Raw genomic sequence first — 10693 nt, forward strand, 5'->3', positions numbered from 1 at the left:
CCCTTGTGGTCGATGGCCACTGACCAAACATCCTTGCACCACATAGCAGTATCCGTGCTGCCTGAGAAGGGGATATAGGCTGCCTTCCTATCAATTTCCTGTGCATATTTTCAGCCTACAAAAATGTAATGTTTTTGTTTTTTCTTTATAAATGTGGTCAATAAGGAGGAGATCATTTATTTTGAATAGCAGGAAGGCTGTGTATGAGGCCTGAGAGCTAGAGATGAGATTTTTCTTATGTCACTGAGTAATTCACAAGAAGTGGTGGTAAAGAACAGCCCAGCATGGGGAGGAATCGGGCACTTTGAACTTGGGGCCATCTTATGTCATACCTGGCAGAGTCATAGAACTGATAGTCAATCTCACACCTGTGGCAGGAACATAATACAGGAGTTTTAGGGGGGCTTGAAAGTAGCTGTTGCTCAAGGGGTGTGATTTCAGAAGTTCTCTTTTGCCTGTTTGGTTATAAATCATGATAATTACACTTGAAATCATTGCTAGCTGATGTGTTCCCACCCAGTCCTCTGAGAGTGGCTTTTCCTGTTTTCTATGCTTCCTTCCACATCTTTGAAGAATTATTCACAGATGACAGTTCTCATATTAGTAATGAGGCAGCCTGAGATTTTCGCTTCTTTCCTCTTTTCTCTGATACACCATTGGAATAGATTTACCTTAATTTACAGCTTCTGATTTCACCCCAGGGCATAAATGACTCATGGCTGATCAGGCTCCCTTCAGTGGATTTTTAACCTTTCTTTGCTTAATGTATTTATGATAAGGGTCAGAGACACTACATTCAAAAGCAGGAGGGGGCTTGATGGCTTCTGGGATTGAAAGATTCTTTCTTGTCTTTTAATTTAAAAAAGTTTAAGACAAGTCAGCACTAGAAGTGGGGCTGAAGAACAGAGCAGGCTGCGGTTTGGCAGTATTACCTGATTAGCCAGCAGGCCTGAAAAGATTTAACAGAGAGCAGATGATGTAAATTAACCGGCCGAAAGATCAACTGATAGGTTATACCTATCAAGGTATGCAGCCCTCCTGCTGGAAATGGGTATCCTCTTTCTCCATCCTAATCCAGTAGGTGAGATGTCATCCAGCTGTCACATTAAAATATGCCTCTTGGTAACACTGCAGAATGGTGGGATATTTAAATGTTTTCTGTGACAACATCTTACTCCTTTCTTCTTCGTGATTGGGAATGTAGGGTGAGTTATAAGAAGTAAAAAAGATAAAGAAATGACAACGCCCCCACCCCCCACCACGTGTACCTTTGTGCAAACTCACGAAATGGTGCAGCTATTTCACAAAGTAGAATTAAATTGCATTAGCCCCAGAAATAAAAATATTATGCATGTTGCCTATAGACATTTCTCTGTAAACCACTGTATATCCAGTAATATGGCCTATTTATGTTTATTGTCTTTGAAAATATTTTATGACGTATGTGTTAAGAGAAAAAAGTTACCAAATGGGATATATATCGTGATTCCACTTTGTAAAAGGCAAACACTGAGCTTTTGAAATATATACATCAAAATATTAATAGATATTTGCGCAAGTCCTGAGATCGCTCCGCTGAATCCGCCCGCGCGTTGCCGCTGTCGCCCCCAGTCCCCGCACCCCGCCCCCATCCCGTGGGTCCCCTCAGCCCAGCGTGGTCCAGCCCAGTTTCTGGGACGATGAAGTTTGTGCATAAAGAGGAGCCTCGGTTCGGAGAAGTGCGGCTCTGAGGCGAGAGGGTCCGGAAGGAATACCGGCCCGGTTCCTGGTGGTAGCAGAAAAGGCTCCCAAAGCTCGGATGGTGCTTTCTGATCTCACAGCTGGTCAGTTCTGCTTCCTGATCCAGAAGCGAATTCATCTCAGAGCTGAGGATGCCTGGTTTTTCTTTGCCAACAATGTCATTCCACCCACCACTGCCACGATGGGTCAGCTATACTAGGAACACTATGAAGAAGGCTTCTTTCTGTACACTGCCACGGTGATGAAAGCATCTACCGTCTGTGAAGCCATGACCCCTGCAGTCGGGGGGTAGGGTCCCACTCCGCGAAGAGAGAGGGGCGGCCCTTTTCTGTGACCTCTTCTATCTTCAGGCTCAAATACCAGCTCCCTTCAGGACGTGCACCTCCTAGTGTTTGAGGCTCTTCTCGTCGCAGGGGCGTTAACCCGCAAGGGCCTCTAGTCTCTCCCCTTTTTCCTGTCTTCCCCTTTCTCTACCACCAGTCCCACTCTGCATTAGACTTGTTGTCAATCTCTGCCTCATCCAGTGATTGGTCTGGTTTCTGTTCCCTTTCTCACTGCCCAAGGCGCTCACGACCCCAACAGTCCTTTCCATTCACTACTCTTTTTGGGATAGATGGAAAGGACTGATTATGGGGAGAAGGTTGGAGGCACATCAATAAAGGGGAAGCCACCAAGCTGAAAAAAATATTAATAGATATTAATAGTACTTATCAATGAGTGGTGGGAGTATAAGAAGCTTTGTTTTGTTTTACTGATTTTTCTATAAAGGAGATGTTTGTATAATAAGAATTGTTAAATTAAAACTAAAATTCCTAGTAAGTTGAGTCTGCCTATTGATGTTTCATAAATATGAGATTCCTTTATGAATTCGCTCTGAAGCCATAATCTTTGCATATAGATTTTCTGAGTCTTCGTAACTCAAACTTACCGTTTCTGATGCTGCTGCCTGTTTTAGCAGCGTGCAGGTCAGAGGGCCTGAGCCGTGGAAAGCTTCTTAGAGGTTTCCCTGGGCCCTGGTCAGGGCTCCTACTCAACTGCTTATCATTCTCGTGATAAACTAAGTCATATTCAGCAAGAAGACAGGAGTTTGGGAATTATTCCTGGTGAAGAAATTTTCACCTCTACCTGTCCATATGTGATTGAATTTCACTTTATCTACCTCTACAAAAGTTTTTTCATATCTCTGGAAAAGAGAATAGTTTTTGTCATATGGTTATTTTCATTAAAACAGACGTATATATGATGATTATGACCAGCTCAGAAATGAGAGTGTATTTAGCTATTTAAATGCATTCTCATTTCTTTACATTTTCTAATCACTTGCTCAAACAACTGCCCTAAAGAGCAGGAAGTTCATTATCTTCTACTTGAGCATTGCTTATCTTGCCCTCTAAACTCTAAGAACTCTGGGGCTCATTCAGTTCTCTCTACCAGGAGCCACACAAAGGGAATTGAAGTCTTTTATGACCATTGTCTCTTGGAGACACAAAATGCCCCACTGAAGTTCGTTCCTGAAAATCATGGTGCCTGGTCCCTTGTAGGACACAGTGTGCCCAAGCTGGGACTCCACGATGACTGTTATCTTAGTGCCCTCTCACAAGCAGGTATGGCCATTGCTCCCCAAAGCACAGCACAAAGCCATATGCTCTTCCTGACCAGAACTTCCTGGTCCTAAACCCTTAGAGTTTGTCTTAAGCCTGAGTCACCAGCCTGTACTCTCCAGGGAATTTTATTTCATGGCACTCTTTGTTTTTCCATGCCATTATGTCTTGTTCAGACTCTCCCTGGTCCACTCCAACAGGTAAAACCTAGCTTTGACTCTCAGAAAGCAGAGATGGCATACGCGTACTTCTCATCTCCTTCTTCCTAGTGATCTGGGATCCTCACGTGGTAGAATCCAGCAGGAGGTTGGTCAATGTGATTTGTGTTTGCAATCCATTTGTGTTTCCTCATTTTCTATGACGAGAGTTAAGCTCCTACCCTCTCACAGAAACTGGGAGACCGGGTCCCTATCTTTTTTGCTGATTACATTTCAAAGGGATGGCTCCTAAGTCCTTGAGAAAGATACTCCTGGGTTGTAGAGGATTTACACCTCACAGGGGCAGAGAAATAACTTACAATTGCAAGTTTCTAAAGTTAATGCTCTGAGAAAAGGAAGGTCAAGGGCCTATAGTCCAGAAGAATCCTGTCTAAAGTTTAGTCCATCCGAAGGGAATGATAAGGCTATCTTGCTGAGTAGCAGTCTTGTCGCAGCCCTGATATAATCACAAAAGGTTTTAATTTATTTCGCTTCTCACTCCCATCCTCCTATGGCGGACAGCTTTCCCAGCAGTATTTACACAGCTCAGGGAGACTATGAGAGTGCATAGTCTCTCATAGCAAAGTTTGTCACATAATTGACCATGCCTTAAGGTGCTGTTCCAGATTTGATGGTCATCCTATTTGTGGGGAGTGGATACTTCCTATAATGTTCGGGTACAAAAGGAGTTAAGAAATTATACCTTTTTAAGGGGACACTAAACTGCAAGTTGGGGAGTCTATATTTTTCTTTTCAGTGACTGCTTTGTAGATTTTATGCTGCAACTTTATAAAGAAACGGGCACCAATGTTTCCACTGCACCTTCAAATTAACAACTCAGAGAGGATTTACTTCCTTAGAAGTCACCACGATGCCATTTCCTATTGCAGAGGAGTTTAAACTATATTTCAAAGTGGCTTCATTTGTTCTTATTCAGTGGTTAAAGGGTACATATAAGGGAGTTGGTAAAATTTATTAGGTTGGTAGATTTTAAGAGACTATTCTGAGTTCGAAGTAACTCTTAAGACCCACATGAGGAATTATGACCATTATTATTAACTCTGTTTAGATCAAGACATAACGTGGAAACCCCTGTCCATTTAGGAACTTATTCTGTCCTCTCTCTGCCTATCAAGTCAGATTCTACAAATACGAATGTTTCCTGAGCACCTCCAAAGGGATGCAGTGTGTTGTTTGTTCTGTCATCAGCAGTGAGAAGTTACTTGACATTTTCATTGCTAATAACTCCCTTGCAAAGTGTATTGGCACTTCAGTCATGTTTGAACCAAATCAACAAATAATGAGCCCCTGTTCTGTGAGACCCACCCACATAGTTCTTGCTCGCGAATGACTCAGGCTGTTGAGGAGCCAAGTTGTAGACATGTAGATAGTGAAATTAGGATAGATTACCTAAACAAATGTCAAAATATCAACAGAGATTTCATCTTGAGGTATATGAGTAATTACAAAATGAACTTTGCAGACATTAATTACTACAGGAGATGAGAGGATGGGAACATGTACAAAATGGACCTCACATTTTTCCCCAAGCCTGCTTTGTCTTTCCCTCAATCTCTTTTGCATAGGGCATACATCCTTAAAAATTCTCACATGCATATACCTCTTTCTTTTAGCTGTTTTCCTATGCACACCCTTCACTGCAGTTAACTAGATCTATTCTTAATTCTTTAAATTCACCAGCATATGTAATGCTCCTGCCTCCACACAAGTGCCTCCTCTGCTGGAATGCCTGTTTCAACTCTTTCTCTCTTTTGTTCCCTCTACGTTGCTAACTTCTCTTAGTTGAACTAAGTAATGAAGGTTCCTCCACCTTTTGCTCTAGTCAGACCCTCAGTGCATTGGATGACGCCAGCTGACACTGGGAAGGGCCATCTGCTTTACTCAGTCTACCTGTTCAAATGTGAATCTTTCTGGAAACACTCTCACAGATATACTCAGAAAGAATGTTTAATCAGATATCTGATCATCCCACAGCCCAGTCAAGTTCACACATAAAATTCATCACCACAGGCAGCATCAGGATCTTATGGACATTGTAGAAATACAAATTCTTAGGCTCCACCCCAGACCTATGGAAGCCTTACCTCAGGAATCTGTGTGCTAACATGCTCTCTAGGTGATGCTACGTACATAAATGTTTGAGAAATACTGCTTTCGAGGGTCCTGCTCTGTCCTCTTTCTGTAATGCCTTCTTCGATGGGACGCCCCACCTTCATACCCAGGCCTTAACCTCTCTGCCTGAGTCTGTTTCCAGAACCATGTGGGTCTCTTCTCCAGGTCCATTAAGGGACAGTTGTTTGAGGGAACTGTGAATGAAGCTTGGACATGTGAAGGTGTCCACATACACGTGTGTTAGGCCCCTCACTGGGCAGCATGGAGCTGGGGGAAGAAGATAAGGGCAGTGAGCCACAGGCTAGGGGTTGGGGTTTTATTCTGTCCTGCTAGTTCTAAATTTGAACCTCTTTTCTGGGTCTTTTTGAACCTGTGTTTGTTAAGATAGCAGTAGAGAACATATTTTATTTAGCTGTTTGCTAGTTTGATTTATGTGGTTTAGATATTCAGATATATGATATGAGGGCCTCTATTTGTGCCCTCTGCCCAGGCCTGCAAATGTTAAGGCAGAGCTTGCTCTGAAATTTTAATGCCGAGATCCTTTTGGTGTCCTCTACTGGGCTAGAACTCCTTGGGGGCAAAGATTGTGTTTTATTTAACCCAGACTGTATTGCTTTGTGCAGTGATTGGGATAAGTGACTTAGCAAATGTGTGCCAAGTGGTTTTATGATGGTTTGGGCTCTCAGGGAAAACCTTGTCGGGGAGACACTTGGCCTACGTGGGTGTTGTTGGGCCATGATCAGTGAGACTAACACAGACAGTGTCCTGATGCAGGCTGCACTCTCTGCCATCATCACATCGATTTGGGGAATTGGGGAAAATAAAGGGGCATAACGTTGACAAGATGTCATCTGGTGGAACTGATTCCTCAGACTAAACAAAATGAAGCAAGCGTTGAAGTCCAAGTAAGGTGGGAAAGAGAACCAAATGCCATAGATTAATTAGAATAATGAAAACAGCTGTCAAACTAGTCTGAAACCTTGGCTTACTACAATTAAGTGTTCAATACAAACTAATTAAATTAGCAGTTCCCAGGTGTTGGCTTTACAGACAGTATAAATTATGCATGGAGGCAGGAAGCTTTGTCTATACCAAGGCCTTATTTTGGTGGTTCTTCTCATTTTATGGTTTTCTGTGTAGCATTTATTTCTGGTTTTATTGTAATGCCTCATGTCAGATATATCACAAAGTGGCAGCATAATTGAACAATTACACATGGATGCTGAATACTTAAATAGGTCCATATTTTGATTTTTTTCTCTATCTTTGAAATTCTTTTACTAACAAAGGCAGGATACCACAGATATTCTCAAATCTTATTGGCTCTCTATATATCAGAGAATATAGATCAGAGAATGATCTAAAACCAAAGCTTACAAATATAAGATGTGTTATTAATGCTTGCTGCTGTAAAACATTGATAATAAATAGAAGCTGATTGTATCCGCTTCAGTGTCTCACTCAATTTTGACAGCTGGGAAAGAGCAAAGATTTCCAAGCAGAGTGACAACAGGTTGACTTGGTGTTAGCTTTTCTTGTCAATGCCTAATTGAGGCTCCATTCTTGTCTCTTGCTAGTGGGGGCATAGTGCATTTCTTTGTACTGTGGTTCTGTTGTCAAAGGGACATCTGGTATTTGGACTGTTCTTGAGGGAGTCATTGATTTCTTTTTTCTTTCTTTCTTTCTTCCTTCCTTTTTTTTTTTTTTTTTTAACCTGATCTTAATAAAGTTGATAGTTTGTAAGATCCAGCCAACCAACCAATATTCATTAAGAGCCTATTTTGTGTGTCAGACTCTGGGCCAGGCTGGGAGAAAACTGTAAAGTGGAATGAAACCTATCCTGGTCCACAGAGTGTCTAGAGTCCTATGAGAAGCTAGGACACATATGTGAAATCACATTGAGTCACATGAGCCAGGTCTCAAGTGCCAACTATACTATGAAAAGTAGGCAATGATTTCAGAGTGGAATTGCTTCCAGCTGAGGAGAAAGGGGTCGTCCATGAGAAGTTTCCAGCATCGCTCCATCTCTTTGGGCAGTGTTTTTCAAACTGTTGACAATGAGTTATAATAAGAAAAGTACTTTATATCACAACTATACACATTTTTGGGGTGTGAATCACTGAAACAATACTTAACCCTTTCTTTGTGCTGTGCACTTTGGTCTATTCTATCCTATTCTATTTTTTTAAATACTCTATTCTATGAAAATGCTCTATTTTATGAAAAACAGTGCAGAGTGTAGTCTCAATAAATTGTTGAATGTCCCACTAATTAGTTATCATCCACAACCTGAAAAATACTGCTTTAGAGGCCTGACTTAAAATCCTGCAGCTACTTCCCACTCTGCCATCTCTCCTACTCTCGTCTCTACACCCTCCTATAAGAGGAACCTTATCAATGTCTCTGCAGTGGAATAGCTGGTGTCCTTGGTGTCTATGTAGGATAGGCATTCCTTCTGTAGCAATTGAGGACTTCTCCGTCTCCCTCCCCATCCCACCAGACCAGTCTGGGACTGCTTGTGTGGAGTACACAAGTAAAGGAGGACTGTGGAACCCTTTTGTCAAGCTGACCCATAGCCAATTAGTTGTTTCATGATTTTTCGATTGAGTTCCAGGTTGTTATTCAGGGGGGAGTAGTAGGAAGTGTGAAGAAATAGGTTTGCGATGTGGGAAGGTTTCAATAATATTCCCATGCCCTTGAGGAATTTGTTCTCATCGAAGATTCCTAGAGTCACTTGAATATCAATCTATTTCAGGAAACCTTTTTCTGGACACAATTATATGATGATGGTTGCTTTTAGGACATCATCAGGTATTTGACTAGAATAATATTTCATTAAGTGTTATTTGTTCACACATTTAACATTCACAGAGAGCTTCCCATATTCCGGCCCTCTGCTTTGTTCTAGGTTATCACATGCTGACACGTGAAAGCTTCAGAGTCTGGGGAGAGAGACAGACATGTGATATCATTCCCATGAAACTGCTATGTAGAGGTTCGTACAAGGGACTGCAGGCCACAGAAGATGCAACCCCCAACTTCCTGTGGTGGTCAGGGCAGGTTCTTGGAGGAGGCAGAGTTTGCCAGGCAAAGAGGTTTAACTTTCCAGGGGGAGGTAATGGGATGTGAGAAGCATTAAAGACATAAAAGACCCAGAACGGCAAGAAGCTTAGTGAGTTTGGGGGAGATAAAGGAGATGAGGCTGAGAAACTCACAGAGGTGAGAGGACAAAGAAGCTTTTATGCCGTCCTGAGGAGTGTGGACTTTAACCAGACAGGACCGGGGAGAGCTGTGTTTAAGGGTTATGAGTAGAGGAGTGATATAATTTACATTTTGGAAAGATGACTCTGGTAAATAGTGTATTGCTAAGGAATTTAATTGTTGTGGTATGCAAAGGCCTCGCATAGTGACCACATACTTTTAGAGTGAAGAAAGAAGATACGGAATGTAGACTGGTGTTTCTCAAACCTGAATGTGCATCACCTGGAGAGTTTGTTAAAACACAGGTTGCCGGGACCCACCTGCAGAGCTTCTGCTTCAGGAGGTCTGGAGCAGGTTCACGGAATTTGCATTTCTAAGAGGTTGCCAGGTGATGCTGATATTGCTGGTCCAGGGACCACACTTTGCTTATTTAATGCTGTGCTAGAAATAATAATGGACGTCAAAGATGTCCATGTCCTAGTCACTGGAACCTATGAATATATTGCGATAGATGGAGAAAGGGAATTAGATTTTGAATGGAATTAATTTATAATCAATCAATCAGTAAATTAAGGGTTCTAAAGGGCTGACCTTACAATAGAGAGTAGCTTAGATAGTCCAGGTGGGCCCAATGTAATCAATCACAAGAGTGCTTAAAATCAGATGAGAGAGACGGAAGAGGAGAGTCGGAGGGAGATGTAACTACAGCAGGTCTTCAAATAACGTCCTTTCTTTCATCGTTGTTTTGTTATAATGTTGATGAGATGCCATAGGAACTTAACTTTTGTTCATATCAGTTAGCTAATGGTAAAATTGGCTTCTTTACGTCATTTCACTTATAGTCGCAGAACCTGTTGAGGGTATTACATGAAGACTTACTGTACGAAAGAACGGGCAAAGTGATTCAATGTTGCCAGCTTTGAAGGTAGAGAAGGGGCTGTGAGTCAAAGAATGTGAGCAGCCTCAAGAAGCTGGAAAAGGTAAGAAAATGGTTTGTTCCCTAGAGTCTTCAGAAGGAGCTCTTTGAAAGCAGATAACTTTAGATAACTGTGTCTTATTTTTAATAGTAGCTCTAGCCCCTAGCACAAGCACTGACATTTAAGGGACAGTATTAGATTAGAGACAGTCTGGACTTTGTACTGTCTGTGCAATTGCAGCTGAAGGTCACATGCTATACGACCAAAATGCAATACTAGGCCAGCTGACACCTTGATTACAGCCAACTAAAACATGAATCAGACATCTAACCTACAGAACCGTTAGATAATAGAGTTGTACTGTTTTAAGCCACTGATTGGCAATTTGTAAAGCAGCAAAGGGAAACTAATAAAAATGCCTCCAGGTACTGTGGTGGGTACTTAGGGCCCAATGCTGAAAATTGGTTTGTTTGGTGACTACCAGCTTTCCAATTTTTTGCCTTCACTTCCTACTCGGGGCCAGCAGAGAAAGCCAAATGTGCTTCCCAAACCAATCACATAAGATATCCTGTCTCCAGTTTCGCCAGGCTAGCATTCTCCAACCGGAGCACTCCTAAAACCTTTCCTTTTTTCACTACAAAGGCTTTCTGCTCCCCTGTCTGACTTTGAACCTCTGACAGTTGTGAGTGATGGTGGCTGACTCCCTTGCTATAGCAAGCTCTGAATAAACAGTCTTGCTTGTTCTCATTTGGGTGGCCTTCCTTGATTTCCATAAGGGATAGCGCTCTACTTTTTTTCTCTTATTCACTGATTATTCTAATGCAGTGATTCTCATTGGAGGGGGATTTTGCCCCTTACGCCTCCTCTTCCCCAACCCAGGTACATTTGGCACTGTCAGGAGATA

General features: G+C 42.1%; 1 long non-coding RNA gene across 1 annotated transcript in view; it reads left to right on the forward strand.

Annotated features, from left to right (window-relative positions):
* LOC112477892 overlaps positions 1 to 9829 on the forward strand; it is a 109142-nt gene extending 99313 nt beyond the window's left edge. Inside the window, exons 3-4 of the long non-coding RNA XR_003045622.1 lie at positions 8580 to 8666; positions 9715 to 9829. This is a non-coding gene — a long non-coding RNA (uncharacterized LOC112477892). The remainder of the gene's footprint in view (positions 1 to 8579; positions 8667 to 9714) is intronic.
* The last annotated feature ends 864 nt before the right edge of the window (positions 9830 to 10693 follow it).

Source organism: Pteropus alecto, unplaced genomic scaffold, assembly GCF_000325575.1.
Source record: "Pteropus alecto unplaced genomic scaffold, ASM32557v1 scaffold131, whole genome shotgun sequence".
In the NCBI taxonomy this organism is placed as follows: domain Eukaryota; kingdom Metazoa; phylum Chordata; class Mammalia; order Chiroptera; family Pteropodidae; genus Pteropus; species Pteropus alecto.